A 23,414-nucleotide genomic window follows, 5' to 3' on the forward strand; every position below is an offset into this window, starting at 1 on the left:
GAACATGTTGTCGATGCATGTCAATTAACCAGAGTTCATAATGGCTCTAGGTCCCTTCATTCTGCTGATGAAGCTACTGTCAGCTGGCTTGGCAAGCACTGCAAATACTAGAAGAACTGGAAGATCACAGTTGTCCCTTGGCCTTTGAATTTATAAACAGCAGGGTAGAAATATCCATCAGAAAAAATTGGAAATTCATGAGTGCAGAGGAAATATTGAGTCATTTCCTCTTGCTTCAGACTTCTTCAAGGGAACTGAGAAGTAACTCAAGAACCATCAGGAACTCATAAATTAGAATTTGAGAGAACTTCAGACCCGTCTGAGGGTCTGTTTTGCTAATGATCCACAAAGAGGTGAGGTGACTCACTAATTGTTTCGTCCCAGATACTATTGACTCTGCAGCACTGGTTGAGCTACTACAAGAAGAACTGAAAGGCCTGTCTTCTGATAAGACCATACATCCAACTTTGTCTAACCAGGGACTCAATAGACTTTGTTTCTGAAAGAGGGCTGCCAAACTAGAGCTTTAAAAGCCTTTCAATGTCTCTTCCTATTTTCATCCTCATATCTCTGTGAATCAAGTTTCTTTCAGTGGCAGCATTCTACGGCTTTTTGAATGAAAAGGATTTGAGACACTGTTCCCCCCAAATCAGTCTTATCTGAGACGTCATTCATCAGCAAATCAAGCGCCACCCCATCAACCATAAATGTGGGAGTATGTTGTACCTCTTTTAAAATTAAGTTTTCCTTTTTGAAACTTCATAATTAGATGCTACACCTCTACCTCGATATAATGCTGTCCTCAGGAGCCAAAAAATCTTATCGTGTTATAGGTGAAACCGCGTTACATTGAACTTGCTTTGATCCACTGGAGTGCGCAGCCCCGCCCCCTGGAGCACTGCATTACTGTGTTATATCCGAATTCGTGTTATATCGAGTCACGTTATATCGAGGTAGAGGTGTACTTATTGTGATGAATTGGGCTATAACTCTACAATTTACCAATTCTGATTGACATTAAAGTTATATTATGAAAATTGCTGTATTATTAATGCCTATATGTATGTGAATCCAGTATTGCTGACTAGGCCAGTAGCATGTACACCTTAGACAAATACAAAAGGAAGTACTTAAGGTTAATGATGGTACTTAAACCTCACAAAAATTATTTTAAAAGGAAGTTACATCCTTAAGGGGGAAAAAAACAGTTTAGCTGATTCAGGTAGAAAGTTACCAGAAGGAGAACTAAAAAGGCCAGGTGACTAGGAGGGGCTTACAAAAAAAAAGAAACACATAGGAACAGGGGCCAGTTATCCCACCAACTGCAAAGTTGTATCTTTTCAACTCTCAGTCTAATAAAACCAAGTACCTGATCTCATTTAGGGTTAGTGCATTCCAGGTGGGAATCTGGATTTTCTCAAGTTAATCATGGACATCATAGGCCTTATGGAGTTCAGCCTAAAGTATGGACCATGTAGCTCAAGATCAGGGCCCTATTATTCTTGCCACTTCTCATATATATAACAAGATGTCCCCTGTTTTGGGGAGCTTACAATCAAAATGTATGACAAGTAGAACCAGGTGGATAAAAAACAGAGCCAGAAGAAGCCCAAGGTAACAATGAGACAATAATGAACTGCTTCTGGTATGGTTATAGTTACAAAATTTCATCTGTATATCATTAGGTTTAGAGCTCTCCAGGGATGGGGTGGTCTTCGTCTGGAATTGGCTCATTAGCTACCAAAACTTGGAAAACCTAAGGAAGATGGTATCTCTTATCATTCTTACCAGAGGGGATGACCACTGATAAACTCCTTGTATTTTTATCTTGATAAAGATTTTAATCCTGTAACCTTCTGATTAAGTTTATGGTTTAAAGAAAAGCCAATTCCCTAATGTGATACCTTTGGTTATAGAGAAATGCTCTAAATCCCAATCCTGCAGTCTATATTTTTAATTTCTGTTCAAAGCAGTGGAAAGTTTTATTGTGTAAAGACTGTGGGACTAAGCCCACAATTATTAGGCCAATGTAAGCAGGTATTTTGAACACAAATCTTTGTTCAAACCTTGTTAGCTGATCTTTCCCTTTTATTTCTCCATTTCATATCTGGTGTATTTGATGGAAGCAGTTCACGCCATCCTGATCTTTTTGACACACTCTTTCCTTTTCCTAAAGAAGAGATGGCAAACTGATATCTCTCAGACCTACAGAACAGTGATCACAATATCACTCTATTTAATATATATGCTTATGTGTGACATCAAGCTGGTTATAATACTGGAGAGCCTGTTCAGTCCAGTATGATGAAACATTCCATATTTGTATCTGTACATGACATTCCAAGCACATCCTGCATAGGGCACCTTACAGGGTACATGTTATGTTGGAGGCTCACACACAAATCATATTATTTGTGCACCACTGTTAACATTTGGCCTGTGTAACAAAGAACAGTGATTCCCCCATGCCGCTACCAGTTTGTCTCATAAATGTGCTGTAGATTTCATTCTGTCCGTATCACTATACACACGTGCCCCTGAGTTTGCACTCTAAATCAGAAATAAAATTTGCTGGCTTTCTGCCAGGCAAGAAAAAGACACCTCATTTACATTCACATAAACCACTTTATGGTGAATCAGGCTCATGATTACTTTGATTATCTGAAAACCGTGGGTTCCAACCTGGAAAAGCCAGCCAGCTGTTCACGAGGAGACAAAAATATACCCTGTTTTCTTCCACTTTCTTTAAAAGGCTTTGTGGTTAGGAGTCACTAAAATTTGACAGTTGTCATTGCATTGGTAATAGTATTAAAACAAGCTGCTATCATGAAGTACTACTGCATCAGGGAACTGACTTTATAATAATCTGGGCAGTCATTGGTATCAGAGTTTCTTATATATTTGTTCATGAAACTATTTAGGTTTGATAGATCACTAAAGACTGGATGTTCAGTGGAAGTGTACTGAGCCTTTTACCTTTAGGTCAGTAGTTTAAAACACCACAGTAGTGTCCGTATTGCTGTTATTGTTCAACTGCATTTTGGTGGCCTCTGTGAAAATTGTTCTGATCTCACTTCCGTTTGCTGGAGAGTAATGTCCACATCACAAAAGGATTGTTATAATTTACACAAATGAAGAGTTTTTTTTTAGCAGCCTCTGCAGAGGGGTCAGGGAGTGAGCAGACAAGGAGAGTGAACTTCTTGCTCTGGTTCCTCCGGAAGAGTCACATTAGGAAGGCAATGTGGGGGAGTTTGTACTCACACGGCTCATTTGACCATGTTATGAGTCAGAGTCAAATCCTGTCCTAAATTACACCTGTGTCAGCACAGTTGATGTCACCTGGATAGTTGAGAGGCAAATTTGCCTATAATTTCCAGTGCTATTGTAACGCCAACAGATCGTGATCATCACTGGGCTCGAACCTGGGACCCCTGGAGCTAAATGCATGAGCTAAAAGCCACATGGCTCTTAGCCAAGGCTGTAGCAGACTCATCAGTCTCTAGCTGGGCTAGGTACCACTAGAGGGGGACAGAGTGTCACACCAAGCAGGCCTGGGCTATACTGTCAATCAGGCAACTTGCAAAATTATTAAGTAGACTTTTAATGGATGTAAAATACCTTATTATACATAGTGTTCAATTAGAAGAAGAGGACCACTTAGTTACCCCAATTTTATGTCTCTGCAGCCTTATCCAAGGGCCACATTACATTTTACACTAGGTGCTGGCTACCCAATTTTGCTGATCCTGGTGCAATTATATCTCTTTTTTTATTCAAAGTTTAGGGTTTGGGGTATGAAATGTGGCTGAAGAGTCAAGCCTTAATTTTGAATTTTTTAGCAGTTTTGTCACAAGTTTAACATTCTTACAAGAGAATTTTGTGTGTGTGTGTGTATTTGTTTTTGCAACAGACAACACCGATGCAGATTACTGATTTCATCATCTTTTCTTCTAAAAATGGTGGCAACATTTGCAAATATATTAAAGGAGGAAAAAGGTTAGGAATAGCAAATGTTGAAAAATCTATTAAAATGTATTCCCCTGAGGAGATATAATATTAATTTGCATGATTAATTTCCAGCATCTCAGGAATTCACTGAAACCCATCTTGAACTTCTTTATTTGATTTATTTCATTTTGTTGCAGTGTGATTTATGCAATAAAGCAAATAAATGAGTGGTTGATTTATCTCGCTGTTCCACTTGTGCAACAAAGCATACAACTGAAAGGAGGGAGAGAGATGGAGTCAACCGATGTAAAGTGATTAATTGATTGTATGCTAATGACATTTAGATCTACAAATATACTCATTTTAGATTTTTGATCATTTTCAAACATTTTATGAACATGAGATGCAAGGAGCCCAATTAAGTGCTTTCGTTCAAAACTTAAACTTGTTTAAGTAATATACAGTTCGATTGTATTATGGAGTTTGTTTTAAAGTGACTTACGTATTTGTGAAAGGTGTCAGACTGCCTTGGATACTGAAGTTCTCTGTTTAGCTACAGAATGAGAACATCATAGGCAGCTGCATTGCAGACTTCCCCAATATTGTCCCTCCAAAGCGCTTCAACATTCTGATGACACTGTTGCTAGGAGCAAGAGGGTCATTAAGGATTTGTACCTATTCTGTCCTTACCCTCTCTGCCAAGCAAGAGTGAGAATTAGTGCCAGTGGCAATGATGCTTGTCTGAGATAGGGGAAAATATGAGATTGAAGCTCAATCCAGGCAAAAGGTGTTTCTGGGGTGGGAGGTAATATCTTTTATTGGACCAGCTTCTGTTGATGAGAGAGACAAGCTTTCGAGCTACATACAGCTCTTCCTCAGGTCTGGTAGAGGTACTCAGAGTGTCACAGCTAAATACAAGATCAAACAGATAGTTTAGCATAAGTACATAGCACATATTCTAAGGGACCATTCAAGGTGAAGTGGCCACTTAGAATATGTCCCTTACTACTTATGCTAAACTATCTGTTTGATCTCCTATTTAGCTGCGACACTTTGAGTACCTTCCCCAGGCATGAAGAATTCTCTGTAGCTTGAAAGCTTGTCTTTCTTACCAAGGGAAGTTGGTTCAATAAAAGATATTACCTCACCCAACTTGTCTCTCTGATATCCTGGGGCCAAAACCGCTACAACGACACTGCATACCTAGAAGATGTGGCAGTTTTAGTCTCTGCTTTTCTTTTATCAAAGAGTTTCACAATTTGAGGGGAGGGACACTTCTCAATCCCCCCCCCCCCCCCCCCCCCACCTTCTCCTGAATTTTCAGTTAGCTTCATGCCCAGAAGCTTGTGTGCTTGGCTGACAGCTATAGCTCTTTTTCCCTGATGCAGACATCAGCCCAGCCCACTGCAGAGTCCAGACTATTCTTTTGTGAACTGCAAATTGCATATCGGTGGAAATTATTGAAGATCACTTAGGCCCCAATCCTACAATGTGTAGCATGTAGGTGGACTGTTTTGCTGGCACAGAGTGCCTTTGAAGTCAATGACGGCCCTACATAAGCACAGCAATCTACCCACACGCTACCCGCTGCAGGATCAGGGCCTTAGACGCTACAGCAAGAATAGAATTGCAATTGTCACTGTATTGTGAACTAACATTCCCAGGATATTTTCCTGGCTTCTCATTTGCTTCTGCTGGTGTTGTATTGTTTTGTAAACTATGTGCTTTGGGTCCCAGCTATCAGAAATATTGCTTCTCTCCCTGTGTGATGTCACAAACATTGTGATCATCTGGGATGCCTTTTCTATTAGCCCAAATATATGAACATTTGGGCATTGCAGTCAGGCATTGTCTGAAGACAGCCATCTCTTAGCAGAAATAGGGCTGGTTTAGGCGGAATATAGGTTCATATTAAGCTATTGTGGCTGTGTATACGGATGCCTGTTGTGATTAGGAGAGGGGAGTTATGCCATTTTCCCTGCATTAGCCTGAATTATTACCTAATAATCAACATTAAACAATGTTACTATTACTTGTAATAATCTTTAATGATGCAGTTTTAAAATACAACTAATATTCAACAGGTTACAGTATGTAACCTAAAGTTTCTAGTGGGGGTTTTATCCCCTCACTGAAAGGCCTTTATATCTTTTATGAAACACTGAAGAATCTGCCATTGTTTCCCCCCTTATTTATTCCACTTCCCTTTGAGTCAGCATGTGGCAATCACCATCCATCTGTCTGAGGAGGACAAGGGGTTCCCTGGAGAACCAGTCAGCATGCTCCTTAACTGGCTAGAAGGGTTTCTACTGGCCAATGCCAAACATCTTCTTTCCCCTGGGGAATCCTGTCAAGTCCTGCCTTACTTGTGAATGAGAGGTTTAGAGCAGAAAATGAACCTGTCTCCCACATGGCAGCACAGAGCATTTACCACTAAACCACTGGGCTCTGTCTAGTTTAAAAAAATAATATTAATGAATTAATTAATTCCAGCATCTTCCCCATCATCTCTGCCATCAGCATAACCACAGCTCTCACTAAAAATTGAAACCTACAGCTGGGATGCTTTTAAATTCCTTCTCTAATTAAATAAGATATACGAGGAAAATGAAACACCACCAGACTTGGGATTTTTTTTTAATATAGCAAGGAAGTTAAAAAGCAGCGGTGCTGTGGATGAAGTGCTTTTGAAAGCCACAAAGAAATTGATAGTTGTGCTGTTGCACTTGATAGCTCCTTGCCCACATCTGAATTGTTTGACATTCCACTTTTTCCAAGAGGAAACAAAACTGAAAGATCTGAGTCATCTGACATCTCCTGCATTAGGGAAGAGGGGAAGAGTGTTTTTAAGATCCAATCTTTCTCTCCTTGCCACTTTAAAGATCTCAGCCCAAGGAAGAATATACAAGCATTGACTGGAGTCTGACACTGCTCCTCCCTGAATTGGGCAACTCTCTGTGTCATCAGAGGTGGGCTGTAGGGTATCATCATTTGTCCTTTTCTCCCTAAGGCCCTGATTCAAGAGATCACCTGGTCTTCCCATTCACTATCCCCATTCAGGACAGTACTTCAGCATATGCATAACTTTAAGCAGGTACTTAGTTCCTATTGATTTCACCAGGATTAAAGCCCATGCTTCCCATGCTTGAAGTTAAGTACATGTTGCAGTGCTGGATTGAGTAGGAATGCTTTCCTGGATCAGAGTTGGACAACTCTGCACAGCCCTCCCATCCTAGCCAGCCTAGCGTGCGAAAGCCTTGCATTTTCTGCCTCTAGATTGGTGGTAAAAAGTGGTAATCTGGGGCTAGAATGTGCCCTAGCTAAGACACAGTCCTCAATGTTAGCTACACAACTCCAGTAGGAGCCCTAGGAGGCACTGTGCCACAAACAACACTTAATTTAATATGAAGCTTCTTAAACATTTTAAAAACCTTATTTACTTTACATACAACAATAGTTTAGGTATATATTATAGATTTATAGAAAGAGACCTTCTAAAAACGTTAAAATGTATTACTGGCACGCGAAACCTTAAATTAGCGTGAATAAATGAAGACTCGGCACACCACTTCTGAAAGGTTGCTGACCCCTGTTATATGGTATATTTATCAAGCAGAGTGCCCCAAGGGTCGGTCCTGGGGCCGGTTTGTTCAATATCTTCATTAATGATCTGGATGATGGAATGGATTGCACCCTCAGCAAGTTTGCAGATGACACTAAACTGGGAGGAGTGGAGGGGTAGGGATAGGATACAGAGGGACCTAGACAAATTAGAGGATTGGGCCAAAAGTAATCTGATGAGGTTCAACAAGGACAAGTGCAGAGTCCTGCACTTAGGACGGAAGAATCCCGTGCACTGCTATAGACTGGGGACCGAGTGGTTAGGCAGCAGTTCTGCAGGAAAGGACCTAGGGGTTACAGTGGACGAGAAGCTGGATATGAGTCAACTGTGTGCCCTCGTTGACAAGAAGGCTAATGGCATTTTGGGCTGTATAAGTAGGAGCATTGCCAGCAGATTGAGGGACATGATTTTCCCCCTCTATTTGGCATTGGTGAGGCCTCATCTGGAGTACTGTGTCCAGTTTTGGGCCCCACACTACAAGAAGGATGTAGAAAAATTGGAAAGAGTCCAGCGGAGGGCAACAAAAATGAGTAGGTGCTGGAGCACATGACTTATGAGGAGAGGCTGAGGGAACTAGGATTATTCAGTCTGCAGAAGAGAAGAATGAGTGGGGATGTGATAGCTGCTCTCAACTACCTGAAAGGGGGTTCCAAAGAGAATGGATCTAGACTGTTCTCAGTGGTACCAGATGACAAAACAAGAAGTAATGATCTCAAGTTGCAGTGGGGGAGGTTTAGGTTGGATATTAGGAAAAACGTTTTCACTAGGAAGGTGGTGAAGCACTGGAATGGGTTACTTAGGGAGGTGGTGGAATCTCCTTCCTTAGAGGTTTTTAAGGTCAGGCTTGACAAAGCCCTGGCTGGGATGAATTAGTTGGGGATTGGTTCTGCTTTGAGCAGGGGGTTGGACTAGATGACCTCTTGAGGTCCCTTCCAACCCTGAAATTCTATGATTCTATGATTTTCAAAAAATAAAACTCAGGTTATCAACCTAGAAGATACACTGTATTGGCAGAATTCATTAATTATTTTATCAAATAACTTATATACATGCTTCAAATATGTTTTTGATTTTTTAATGATCTTTCTTTGTTATTGTGAAACCAAATCTGGGCTCCTGGAATAAGGCAAGAATTTTTTGTAACCCCAGGAAATTTCTGGTAGCAGTTAGCTAAAGTTGATCCACTCTTTTTTGTAAACCTTACATTTCAGAAGCTTGTAATATAACTATTAAAATTTACTTGAGGCCACTAATTGGACCAAAAATTGCAAAAACAAAATACAAGTAAAAGTTATTTTATCTTAAATCTGAAGAAGTTATGTGAAGTATTTTAACCTGTAATGAATAGCGATACTATATTTTCCTGGAAGATAATCTGTGCTATATTTTCTGACAGACAGCCCATGAAATTATAACAGTTTCAGCAGACCTGGCTATCAACACTGGCACCTGCAGTGAACTTGCTTGCCTTTAGAGAGCTCCAGTTTTTAAATGCGATGTCATTTAGTTTCATTATTTTAAATGAAGAGAAGTACTTGTGATCACTAAAGTGCTGCTTTTAACATTGACCTTTTGTTCATAAATGTGCCCTTCTACTGACACTGTTTATTGTTATGTGTATGGTAAAAATGGAACGAAGTAATTTCATAGAATTGTAAAACTCTTGTAAAACTGGTAGAAAGGCTACCTTACTATCTCAGACACATAATGAGCCAGTTCCTCGGCTCCAGTTCCCGAGTCTCAAGTTGAGCTACCCAAAATCAGCAGTCACTTTTGAATATTTCTGCACCGATGACTTCAGATGATCTTCTTTGCTCCAAACCGAAGGCTTAATTCCCAACACAACCAGCTCAGGGGAAACAATTAATGTAACTTTTACACATTGTTACCCCAAATATGCATGCAAGGGCATTTTGGCTGCTGTAACCTGATGAGAATGACTGATGCCTTTTTGGTGACCTCTGATGGAAAACTCATATTTCTTTATTTAATTACTCATATTACGTGAATGTTCCAAATGGCATGAGTCTAGCTCAGCAGGAACATGGAAGTTTAATCAGTGAATGACCTCTTATGAGTGCTTACAGTAATTATTGGAGATGTTTTTGATAGGTTCCAGCCTCTTTCTCCCACATCACCTGTCTGCTTTGTTCTCCTGGTTTCTCAGTGGAGCTGTGATGTGAAGGAGGCTTCCAGTTCCACACCAGAGAAGGAGGGCCTTATTCTGGGCCATGTAAAACTAGGGCCCAATCTAGCCTAAGGAGTACACTCAGTCCTCAGTGCTTAGTGTGGTTTTGCTATGAAAAACTTCTGTAAAAACGGCATTGTAGGGTTCTGTGTTTATTGTGTCTCGCTAATTCCATATCAAACTAGGTCAGGTCATAAAAAAAGGATGATTTTCCAACTTCCAGCCCTGGAAAAAAGCAGCCTTCTATATGGAACTCTTTGAGACAAAACAAGGATGATTTCATCCTTACCATCATTTTCAGAGTAGACCTGCCCTGTAATGCACCTGAGTTATATTTACACAGTATGGGGACAATTTTCAAAAGGCCCTGTGTGCCTCAAGTGCTTCAGTTCCATTTTCAAAAGTGACATAGACACCTAACTGCCACTTTAGGTGCCTGTGTCCACAATTTAGATGATCAGAACCCATGTCCAGCTGCTGCCTAACCTGGTAGGAGTCTAAAATCCTTAGGCACCTTCGTTTCTGCCAACAATAAATTTACTTTTGGTCAACTTAGAGAAACCATAGACTTTATTTTAAGACTCAGTGAGCCTGATTTGGCCCTTTGTCTATACTTTGGACACCCTTCACTAGACCAGTTAGCCAAACTCCAGTACATAGTTAATTGTGAGAGCTAGAGCTGTACTTTACACAGATGAATAATCATGGGTTATGACACAGAAAAAATACATTAAATAGTGGAAACTTCAATCAACAAATGGATAACTTCATTTCAAAATGACAAAAGACTCAAAGAACATTTAATCTCTGTTATCTCTGTAATATTGTCCTTAAGAGTTTAGTTGGGAATATAATTTGTGATAGCAGTACATTTTCCCCAAACTCATAAACCTGCAAGGCGCCTGGCCCTTTTTGTACCTTTACATTTTATGATACTCTGTGTGTGTGTGTGTGTGTGTGTGTATATACACAGGATGAGGATTTGCTAACAAGGAGATGTCTGGGAAATAGGCCAGCTTCAGTGGTTTCAGGAGAATTTTCAGAATTACAGAGTATCACAGGAATATACTTATATTTAAATACACAAATGTCTCAAATTATCACAGCAAATGGCAATTGACAGCTTATGATGCATCTTGGCACTGATTTCATATCAAATCACATACCAGGCTTTAAATCAAAATATATTTATCTCCTTGTTGACATTAATATCAATCTCAAGCTTCATCTTCTGGATTACGTTTACTTATGATCCATAAAGGAGCCATCTTAATTTTTTCACATTTAAATGTTGTTTGTGCTGCTTTTGGCCTGCTAGACAACAGTATATCCCATATGTGAATATGACATTGCCATCACTAGGAATGTTACGATCATTTTCAGGATACTGTCTTTCTGAATTTGGCTAGCAAACTGCTCGGCTGCAGTCTGTGTTTTTGGCTATAGGCACCTGGCCTATCCTAAAGAAAGATGACCTCTGGCAAAATATTGGGATTATTGTTTCCCATCTGGAGGCAGCCCAGGAAGTTCCAGATGTCAGAGTTCTGGCTAATCAAAGTGCCAGTTTTTGAACGAAGGTTCCCAGGATCAGAGTGGGTTTTATTGGTGGAATATCTACCTCACACTGCCGTTTAGGAGAGGGCCAGTTTAATATTATTTTGGCAAAAGCTCACCTTAAAATGGAAATATCATTTTGGACACATTTTACATTAACCATTGATGTGACTGTTCTGCTTTTTGGCATTTGTATATGAATGATGAAGACTCCAATCACTTTGTAGGGTATTCTATATTGTCTCCCTATGGCTCAGTTTCACCAGCCATAAAATGGTGCTAATGATGCTTAACTCCCTTTGTAAAGTTTCACAAGCTATACTGATGAAAAGAAGTATGTAAGAGCTATGTAATATTATTATATTTTCATAGTAGTTAGATAAGTAGTTAGATGAGTGGACATACTGTAATAATATGAAAAACACTTTGGGTCAGATGTGTCTGGCCCTGGCAGTTGCACAAGGTGGGAGAGAAGGTACAAGGAGCTTCCAAACTCCCTATGTAGAAGCCAGAATCATCAGTATGTGTAAGGACTGCTTGAGGGCAGCACCAACAGCAGCCCTTCATCTCTACAAGGTGAGCAGAGCGGGCTCCACATGAGGAGGGGAGAATTCATGCTGGATGCTGTAAGTAAATGTAACATGGACCTCAAGTGCAATGCCTTGAGGAGCTCCTACCAGCAGCATTCCTTCTCTCACTTTCACAGCAGGGCTGTGCCTTTAAGGTACAGTCTAGCCTCTCGAATCATTTACTGTACACAGCGTGGTGTTTGTAAGAATCCTGAGATCGCACCCATGTTATCTTCCACTCTCAAGACCCTTGCATCATTTCTCCCTTTTTTACATCTCTCCTCTGCCTGAATGAGGCTCCTTTCTGTACCTTTCACACTAATCAGCTAGACCGGTCAGTGGTAAGCAACACCGGACACTTCCACCCCATCAGCCCTGATATCATCCACACTAATCCCAGCCTGTGCCAGTTTTTTGGACTGAGAGCCTGGGAATGAGAATCAAATACAGATCTGAGGCCCCAGGCATCTGAGCATGTGTTTTCTCACAAGGCAAAAATGTAGTGCTGCAGAGTGATTGGAATGGTGGGATGTTGGGTTTTCACCAATCATGTCATCTGGGCTATTATTAAATCTTCAGGCCCTATCTCTTTATTTTGGCTGCATTCTCTTGTAATTGCTAAGACACAGTGCTAGCTATCTCTCCCTTCTACCTAGAGATCCTCCTACAATTTTGCTTATAGTCCCAACAAGTTCAAGGAATCAATACAATTGAAATTGCCACCGAGGTCTTTCAAATCCCTTGTATTTTTCCTTTAATTTGACAAGAACAGTGGGGGTAGGGAGTATGCAGTACTAAAGCTCCCATTAAAAAGAAAACTTTAAGTTCTAAAGTAGAGAACAAGTTTCATGCTAAATGGGTTCTTGGGGTTGAGTGTTTGCATTTGATTAGGAACTCAGAAATAGCACTGTGATAAATAGCAGAGAGTCTACCACACCAGATTTGACTAATGAGATTGTCACTACAATATCCTGGTTCCTGTCTTCACCTGAAGCTCATTTGCTTCTCAGGTTCATTACATTTCATCTGTGTAGCTGTTTTATGACACAGTAAGGTCAGTTCCATACCTACCATTAGGAAAAGCAAAGTGCAGCATATAGTACTCTGATTTAACACCAATATATTTTTGAATACCTCCGTAATTTTTACTTTATTCTCCAGCTTTTGCTGGGTTTTTTCAGTTTCTTAATGTGAAAACAAGGGCTGAGTAGTTATTTCTAAAAATCAAATTGGCAGTACCTACTATAACACAAATGTAATGAAACTGTTTATAGTGTGATACTTAACTATGATCAGGGCTTATTGACTCCTGGGATTTTGTTGTCATAGAAATAGCAGTGGAATTTCCTCCTTGATAAGGGACCCACAGAAACTGTTACCTGTTCTGTTAGGTAGTCTCATCTGGCAGAACAGTGGTAGTGTGCTGTATTGGTCACAGGAACAGGAGGGCACCAGTCAAGAAAAACTGTTTCTCATTCCTTTCTTCCTCTATCAGCGCGGCTTATCCCTGAGATAATGCTCGGCCAGAGGATGGTGCTTTTGACGATGATGCATATGGAGTAACAGTGGGAATTAGTATGCAACTGATGGTAGCATGGGACTTGCTGTGTCCCACTGAGAGGTGCAGCTACTTGGACTTCTCCTCCAGCCTGAGAAAGGTTATCAGAGAAACTGTTCTATGGGGAGCCAGAGGAGTCCCTTGGAAGATATTCTGGGGAGAGAGAGGGAGTGTGGATTCCCACACTTTGAATGACAGAGAATTGCCTTGAAGGTGGGGAAAGAAAGACTCACATCCCATTTTAACTATGATACAGATGGAACTAGACAAAGGAGATGTGATTCTTCAAACACCAAATAGTTCTGTGAGTAGGGGGATGGAGGAAGCTTCTCTTCCCCCCGCCCCCCAAAGTTGTACTGTGTTTGCTTTCTTACAGTCCTTCCCCTCATATGTGTAGTGTTCGTGTAAAATTTGTTATAAATTATAGAGTTAACATTTCCTTGCAGTTTGCCAGTTTGTTTTATTTATTTATTTTTTACTGTTTTTCTATTTGTTTCCATTCTGCTGCAGAAATCTGATCACCACAGAACTCCTTGCCAAAATTCCACAGAAACCAGGGGGTATTGGGGATCTTGCCAAAGAATTTAGATCCAATATGCTGCACAATACACAGGGCTCTGCCTCTGATAGACAGCGACACACTGGTTGGTTTTTGAACTACTGTACTGTATGCGTCCCGAATTTGTGTTGAGGTTTAAATGTAATTAAAATGTTAAACAGAAGTTTACATGGACTGTAATCCTTCCATCTGTCTGCTTTGCTGTTGGGAGACTAAAAATGTTTTCACTGGCTACTTTTGGGGATGAATGTATACCTTCTCCTATCCTCAGCCCTGCATGTCTTGTCCCCATCCCCTTCCATTCCTCTCACTCAGACACAAGTCAGAACTTTATGACATGACTGTATGTAGATATTACAAAATAGGAATCATCTCGGATTATAGGAATATAACACAAAGAATGCATAAGTGTCAAATACTCCCTGTAGAGGCACATATGTGTATGCCATTGTATTGAACAAGAGCTGAACATACATGTCTGAGGGCAGAATTTGGCCCTCTGTGTTTATGTATTCTTTAGTTTAGAGAAATCTAATATTTCTACAGATAGATATTGGTTCCTTTGCCACGTCCCCCACTATCTCATATAATATGAAGATTTTTTGTAGATGACAGGTATTATTCCAATGCAAATTAGGGGAGGTGAACTTTTTTCAGAAAACCCCGGGATTAGAAGTCACTGTACTCAAATAATCCCATTATTGAGAGGATGGGGGTTCAATGTGCACACAATTGGTGCACTTGCCCAAAGTTCTAAAGCCTCTGGAACCAGGATCTAAACATTATTAAAATGTTAACTGGAAGCTCCCATTTGTTAGACTTGAGAGTTTTGAGATTGGGCTGCTATCCAGAAAAAAGTTCTCCTAAATGGAACCGAGGGTTAACTGCTGAACTAATTTGTGCTGACACCAAGCTATTCTGGAAATCTGTGCTGGAGACTGGCCCATCAAACAAAGGACACTGCTGTTTTAGCAAACTCTCCTGCCAGTCTCCATATTAAGTGTGAGGATTATGATCAGCAGCAGGCAGTCTTCTAGGATGGTAGGAGAGTGCTTCCTCTCATGTGCGCATTTGTATCTGTTCACATCGTCATGAACTTCATTCAAGGCCACTATCTGTCTTTTCTGTTTATGCTTTGGGTGGCCGTATAGTCCCACTTATGTGAGTTCAGAGCATGCTCTTTCTCTTGCCTCAATCAGAGCTATAAAAATTCATTAAAAGAAGAAATTGCTTGCATTCCTCTTTATCTAATATATATGCATTCCTCTTCCCCTGACCCATAACCTCTCAGACTCCATCCTCAAAGCATAGGCAAGAATTCTGCACATTGAATTATGAATGCCAGTGATTCTTTCCTATATCTGGCATGCTAGTAAAGATTGCTGATTTCAAGTGACCTACTGTACCACACTGTATTTTTGGAATGAGGCCAAACAAGACTTTTTTTTTTTTTTAAGAAATTGCCATGTGGAATACATAAACCAGACATAATATCTCACTGGCAAGCATTGATTATTCAATTCCTTCTCTGGCAGGAAAGCATCCTATCTAAAGCTCACGTATTATGAGTCTGAATTCTCTCCTTTAATGGGTGAAATAGCCTAAATATCCCACCTAATAGAACACTACCATTTTTCTGATGTATTATTCATTAAAGTTTAACTGTTTTCACAATCAATCTCAGGACATAGCTGTTCCCATTTCTTTTACTGCAAGCGTAAGCCCAACCTTGCTCCAGACCAGCTGCTTGTCAATCAGATGTCACTTCGTGAATGCCCCTGCACAATTCTCTGCTCTAATTAGAGAAGGAAAAGTAGCTGTTTAAGACTGTCTGTTAAGTTCAGTTGATGCCAGATCTGTGGATGTGTTTTCTTCAGCAGTTCAGTGTACTTTATAATACCCGAGATTGTTTTTAAACCTTACAATTCAATCTCATGTCATCCTCCATGCAATGCTTTTTTTGATAATGATGCAGTATTGAAGCAATGGAAGCTTTACTTTATCTCCATGAAAGACCATTATTTTTAATAAATACTTCACTGTTAACACACTATTCCTCCATTTTTTTTATTTTTATTTTTTTGGCGAGGATGTGATACAATTGCAGGTTAAATCTGCAGTAGATCTTGTCAGAGATATGCAACAGTCCTTGCAATATATAGATCTGGATATTTAGATGTCTGTGTGTATATATAGATAGATAGATAATAAACTGTGGCTGAAATCTCATGAGAATTTCTCATAAGATGTAGCTGAATTTGAATCATAGCCCGGATTAAACATCAAATCCGAGCCCTAAACCCTTGCCTGAACATAATGTGGATTGCAATCCAAATACTGCTTCATCAGCATCAAACAGCTGGGATAAATAAAAGTCACTTGCAATCTAAAATGGAGCAGCAATGGGAAATGGTATAGCTACATTTCTCCTACAGGCCACTCTAATGATCTGGGTAAGAATCAAATACATTAAAAATAACCTATCCCTAAAGGCCTAGAGCAAGTAACTGGATTGTATCTATTTCCTGTTGTTCTTTACAACTGTATTAGGCATGAAGCTTTACGGAAAGTGAAAATAAGAAAGATATGTCACTGGTATGTGATTTGAAGTATGAAAAATGACCACTTCTCTGCTTTTCTTACTGCTCAGATACAAGCAATTCTGATACTAATGTGACTGAAAATATACAAGAGTAGCCAGAGTCTTTCCTCTGGGTAGTAAAAAAATAATCAGGGATTATAATTCTTGTGATTACTTTTTTTTTTTTTTTGAGGAGGCAAGATCAAGTTAACAATGTGTCTGAGTTACTTTTAATAGTTTTTCTGCTCAAAACAACTTCCACTTGGTTAGCCACTCTGGAGCAAATATTATAGGGAATTACTTTGTGACTGTTTCAGGCAGAACCACCAAAGAAGCAGTATTTGGATTGCAATCCATATTATGTTCAGGCAAGGGTTTAGGGCTCGGATTTGATGTTTAATCAGGGCTACGATTCAAATTCAGCTACATCTTATGAGAAATTCTCATGAGATTTCAGCCACATTTGAGGTAACATTAATGTTATTAGCTATGCAGCACTCCAGAGTGAACTAGTGCTTTACAGGATAGAACAGATCACTGACCTAAAGAACTTCCAATCTAAGCAGACCACACAGTGAGAGCTGGATGGTGGGTTTTAATTCAAACACTACTTCCTTTGATGAGTTGAAAAGGCTTCAGATTCAAGTTTCCAGTTTGGGCTTCTCTCTACTGCTGAGTATCATTATGTGATTAAACAAGAGGCTCTTTATGTACAAAATCAGTGAAATATTATTCTACTATTGTAGATCATTTTTCCATTTAAAGGGACACGATCAACTTGCAAATCACATTGTGCCTGAAAATTCTATAGCCAGTATAGTTACAAGTGAAACATAAGATTACTGTAACTGAAGGAATATAGTAGGAGAATATTCTCCATTTTCCCCCCCAGTCTACTCTGTGCATTTGACAGCACTACTTGGAAAGTTCCACTGGAATGGAAGAATGTACCAGTTCTCTATCCTTAAAATAGGGAATTTTAGTCTAATCTTTCAAATGAGTAGACTTTTTTAAGGGTACCTGCTGAATTTTCCCTGTATCTTAGTAAAAGACACTTTCAAACATCAGCAGAGGAGCAGGAAACCTCTTATTAAAATGCCCTTTAAGGATTTTAAAAATAAAATCAGGTTGCACTGCTTAGAAGCTAAGTATCAGGGGGTAGCCGTGTTAGTCTGTATCTACAAAAACAACAAAGAGTCTGGTGGCACCTTAAAGACTAACAGATTTATTTGGGCATAAGCTTTCGTGAGTAAAAACCTCACTTCTTCGGATGCATAGAGTGAAAGCTACAGATGCAGGCATTATATACAGACACATGGAGAGCAGGGAGTTACTTCACAAGTGGTGAACCAGTGTTGACAAGGCCAATTCAATCAGGGTGGATGTAGTCCACTCCCAATAATAGATGAGGAGGTGTCAATTCCAGGAGAGGAAAAGCTGCTTCTGTAGTGAGCCAGCCACTCCCAATCCCTATTCAAGCCCAGATTAATGGTGTTGAATTTGCAAATGAATTTTAGTTCTGCTGTTTCTCTTTGAAGTCTGTTTCTGAAGTTTTTTTGTTCAATGACAGTGACTTTTAAACCAGTGTCAACACTGGTTCACCACTTGTGAAGTAACTCCCTGCTCTCCATGTGTCTGTATATAATGCCTGCATCTGTAGCTTTCACTCTATGCATCCGAAGAAGTGAGGTTTTTACTCACGAAAGCTTATGCCCAAATAAATCTGTTAGTCTTTAAGGTGCCACCAGACTCTTTGCTTAGAAGCTAGAGTTTTTATTTTAAATTAGTCAGTTTAAAAGAACTTCTCATGTTGACAGTGTCTGTTTAAGTTGTTGTTTCTGAGGGAGGATTTTTTTGTCATTGACCAAGAAGGCCAAAGAGTATGTTAGAGGGAAGCTGTTTGGGAATCTTTTTTGATCAGAACCCTCATGACTCTGTACTGGGCCAGCCCTGTACTTCATGTACAGCCCCACAAATCCTTTCCCTGTTTTTTTTTTCCCAATTAGACCTCACTTCTTCTCCTGAAATATTATTACAGTTTTTCACATCCACACCCAGCAAGGACATTCAGTGAATAGTCTTAATAAGACCATCTATTAATGCTGCTCCATTATCTGTCTATCCTATGGAGTCATGTAGTATGAAATATCACCTGCCTCTTTCCCCTTTTTTCTATAGGAAATATGATATAGCATCACCATGACATGCCTGAGTCAGGAATACCAAAGTTCCTTCTAAATCTAGGGTTCCCACACTGGCACTTGGTTGTGTCAGCTATGCCACTAATCAACTGTGAGGCAGGTTCTAATAACTTTACTCATGCTGCGGAATTGGTTCTAATACCCTTGTTCACCTTATTCTGTGAGTAGTCCCATTGATTTCAGAGAGCAAGATCCAATACAGCCTGAGTAAAGGTATCAGACTCTGACACCCAATGCATTTAAAGTTTTCATAAGAACAAATCCCCAAAAGGTGAAGAGAAATATAACCATAACTTTTATACAAAAGGAAGGGGGAAAAACATGATGGGGGAAGCGGGAGTGATGGTTAAGAAAAATACTGGGCACATCTATAATTCTGGTAAAATTATTGATATTAGGACAATGGTTGTGGGGGGGAAATATATGTACTAAGAGCGATAGGAGCTACAGCCAATTGTTATTATTGTTATTAGCACATTAGTTTCCTATTCCCACAGGAAAATCATTTTTCCTTTCTGTCACTGATTTGAACAGGGCATGTAAAATAAGCAAACAATCCATGCTAAAGAAAAGTCTTCTTGGAAGAATACTAACAGATATAGATATCTCCAAATTTCTAACTTATGAAAAAGCAATATATATGTATGGAAAGCATGGCTGGATATGGACTACATAATGTGTGAGGCTGGTCTTTATAAACATTCATCCACAAACATATTCAGAAGGTATGACCTACCCTATTACACTTCAAATACAGTGGGAGCGAAAAGCTGTTGAATTCTTTAAAATGGCCTGCCTGGTGGCTAGTTCAGTGACATATAATAAATGTACATCTTTTCCAAATAAACCACTTCATGCTGGGGCTTTTTTTTTTTTTTTTCTAATAGCTATAGTCACTTTAAAGTTAGATTAACTTGTCCTTTTGTGAACATTGAAAAATCAATTTGCATAAATGAATAGCATGGAAGAAAGTGGAGGGAAGGAGCAATACTGAATAAATTGTCACCAGGGACTGTGTCAGTTCACGTAAATGCAACAGGCTGGTATTGCTGCTGAGATCATCACAAGAAATTTACATTTTTATTCCTGAGAAGAGTGAGGTGCTTTACAGGGCAGTGTCAGGTTTTTCTTGGAAGTTTAATGGTTTCCATCTCTGTTGTGGTATTATTCATGCATGGTTATTCAGAGTCCTAGAACAGACAGCTGCAGCAGCAGAGGGCAAAGACATGCTATTTATCTGTCTTGCAGTCAATTGCTACAAAGCACTGGAACTGTTTCCGTTATGAATACGTTTTCTGAGGCAGAGACTGGCCGGATACCTGTATTCATCTTTGTAAATTATCTTTTTATTAGGGCTTTTTTTTTTCAGACTGTAATCCAAGCAAGAAACAAGAGGAGCCAGTGCTTAGATACTACAGTGATGAGTGCTGTATAAAATCCTAAGATAGGTAGATGGAGCAAGACTGTTTTAAAAGGCAATTGAAAGTGTAAAACATGTGGGCAGGACAAGCATTTTAGCTGTTACCCAACATAAACCCCTTAATGACCACTTATAACTGTTTGGTCTCTGAAGAAGGTCCAAAAAGTAGCATTGGACAAATAGTAGACAGTTTAGACCTGGCATTTTGGAATGCAAAGACAACGGGGAGGTGGATCAGTCCTTACTTCCGCTAGCCATCCAACTGATCTCATGTAAATTAGGCACTTGGCTGTCACAGTAGAAAACTGCAGCTTTGGTTCACACTCCCTGACTTTCACTTTCTTTCTGAAAACTGAGAGTGCAACCCATGTGAAATTGCCAAACCTTTGCCAAGATTTGGGTGGAATTTTTGGCATGTGTATGGATTCCATGTGAAATAAAAGCTCAGTCCACACATGCTCGAAAATTCAGCCATGTCTCAGAGATCTCTTGCAAATCTCCTTTGCTGGTTTGTAATCAGAGTCCCAGACATGTTGTCATTAGTTCAGGGCATAGTTACTATGGTGGGAGATGAATACTTTGATGGAAAGCTCATCTAGTTACTTTAGGTAAGAAATGGACAGCATATTTCCAAACTCTGTAGATAACTCATTTTCCTTGAATATCTGTCTTTGCTATCAAGAATGAACCATTAAATGTTCTTAGTTTTATACTTCATTTAGTCATGCATTTCCCCCCACTCTTCCCTCCTCCCCATGGAAGTATTTAAGAAGAATCAAGTTCAGTGTGTTAGAATTGCTTTAATAAAACAGAAATGGTTAAACCATCTAAGAACTATAATAACACTTCTGTCGCTATGTGAAAGGTTTAGTTTGGTCTTTCTTATACTGTAAATAATGTTTTAAAAGACAGTCAGGAAAAAGGCTGCTAAGTTATTCACTACTTTCTCTCTGACATGTCATGGGACAAACTGTAGATGAGAGCTGTCACAGTTCATGGCAATTGCATGCTTTATTTCCCCTGAGTGGTACACAAGGGCTCCCACTCTCAGCTTACAGCTCCCCAACTGTTGCCTCTTTTGGTTGGAGACATGTGTCTCTTTCTCTTTTGACTGGTGTATTTCCAGCAGGGCCGGCTCTAACTTTTTTGCCACCTGAAGCAAAAAAAAAGAGTGCCGCCCCGCTGTAACACTCTCCCGTCTGAGCGCCATGCTGCGCCGCCCCTCTGAAACACCTCCCTGAGCGCCACCCCACCCCGCTGAAACACGCCCCTGAGTGCCGCATCACCACCCCAAGTGCTGCGCCACCGAAACACCCCCCCCCCGAGTGCCGCACCGCCGAAACACCCCCCCGAGTGCCGCGCCACGCCACCGAAACAAAAACACTCTCCCCCTCTCCCGAGCGCCGCCCTGCCAAACCAAAAAAAAACCAAAACCCCGCCACCCCAAGATTGGCCGCCCCTTACAAGGTGCCACCCCAAGCACGTGCTTGGTCGGCTGGTGCCTGGAGCCTTTCCTTCACTATGTCATTCCCCGCACAGACAGGTTGCCCTAGGACACCTTCTTGCTTTCTCTTCAGAGACGGATAACAGTGTAATTGCTACAGATATAAGTTACCACACATCTCTTTCTAAGCAAGCCTACAAGCATTACAGAGAAAACATATTAATAACAATAAAAGAACTTGAACACATCCTAATAAGCTTACCAGAGTTCATCCCAATACTTACATGGGCTCTGGCAAATGCACTCTTTTAATACCCCACCTTAGGGGCATTGTCGTGGTTGCAAGTTTATCAGAGCTTCAGCACAGAACAAGCACACTGTCTTATGAGGCCCCAGTAGGTCAACTTCTTCCAATCCTCCCCTAAGGATTGGGGCCCTCTGTGGTCCAGGAGTCCTGTCTATTTGCTGGAACAGGAAGAAGCCCCTGGGGCAGATTAACCCCAGTCTTTTATCCAAAAGTATTTTCTTTGTCTGATGCTCTCTGAAGAATCCAGTTTCAACTGTGCATTTCTCCCAGAGGGGGGTGACTTCAAAGGGTTGATAATGGAAGAAGTACATTAGCATCCCTCCTCCTTTCTAGAGAAGGTACATACAATGTCACAACAACACGTACACACACACGTTTTTAATGCAGTGTACCTCAAAAATATTAACACTAATTCAGTAAGGTTTAACTTAACTCACTAAAGCTTATCTTAATTCCATAAGGTTTGCTCACAGGATAGTGTCTGTCTGCCACCAGGGTGATTTGGATATAGCTACATATAAACACACAGAGCTTAGATACAGTACTATGGTGGTTAGATTCAATTAAAAAATGATAGACATTTGTCAGTTCAATGTATCTGACTGACAAGTTCGAGGGTTCCCCAAATTATGAGCCTCTTACTGTAAGTAGTATAGAGACAGATGTGCTGGGCCATTTTTTTTTAAATAGCCTCTAATTTTGCGCCCACTGGAGTGTCAGTTACTTGCAAGTGCAGATGGTGCCTGATCCAAAGCTCATTAAAACTATCTAAAAACTTCCTTTAATTTCAATGGAAAAAATCCCATTAACTTCAGTTGCTTTGGGATCAGGCTGTAGGTATCTAAATATTATTAGATAATTGCCCCCTCAGTTGACTGCAGAGACAAAATTTGGTCCCTTTATCTGTTATGGAGTTTACATACATGCACATGCACATAAATACATAGTTATGTAAGACAATAAAAAACCCATTTTGAAGCACACTGCTTCAATAATCTGTGGGGAGGTATCTTTTGGGACAACCTGCTAGTATCAGCTAAAACCCAAATGTAAGACAGGGTGGAGTGAGGACTCATAGTAGAGGACATGTGAGAAGTAATATTGCAGGAAGTGGACACTTACGTGGATGTAACTGCTGTAGCTTACACTGCATTCTGAGTTTCACAAGTTGGCACTGATTTTGTAAATCACAGTGCTAACAGTAGGATAAGATTGCGTTGTGCATAGCGTAGGAAAAGGTGTAAAATATAGGGATTCCCTAATGGTGGGGAAGAGTTGAGATAACTCTTGACAAATCCATTCACCCACTTGCATTTTACAATTTAATTCAAGGATGGTGAGTGCTCTGGTGGAGAAGTATTTACAAAGCACAGGAACTCGGGCTCAGCCCTTGTGAGGAGTGTAAGTACTGCGGTAGCTCTGCCTCAACCGAGAGGGACCTTGGAAACTCTGCAGGAGGCTGA

At 40.2% G+C, this 23,414-nt stretch overlaps 1 protein-coding gene across 6 annotated transcripts in view; it reads left to right on the plus strand.

Moving 5' to 3' along the window:
- Positions 1-23,414, plus strand: part of TAFA5 (TAFA chemokine like family member 5) — a 595,960-nt gene that overhangs the window by 568,239 nt on the left and 4,307 nt on the right. For 2 of the 6 annotated variants that reach the window (XR_004645349.1, XR_004645347.1), the window contains exon 4: positions 13,950-14,083. The exons of 3 other annotated variants lie outside the window; for them this stretch is intronic. The gene's annotated coding sequence lies outside the window, so the exon portion shown is untranslated. Of the gene's footprint in view, positions 1-13,949; positions 14,084-23,414 lie in introns of those variants that run through there. One more of the 6 variants, XR_004645352.1, reaches the window with a different exon arrangement.

The sequence above is a fragment of the Trachemys scripta genome, chromosome 1 (assembly GCF_013100865.1).
Source record: "Trachemys scripta elegans isolate TJP31775 chromosome 1, CAS_Tse_1.0, whole genome shotgun sequence".
In the NCBI taxonomy this organism is placed as follows: domain Eukaryota; kingdom Metazoa; phylum Chordata; order Testudines; family Emydidae; genus Trachemys; species Trachemys scripta.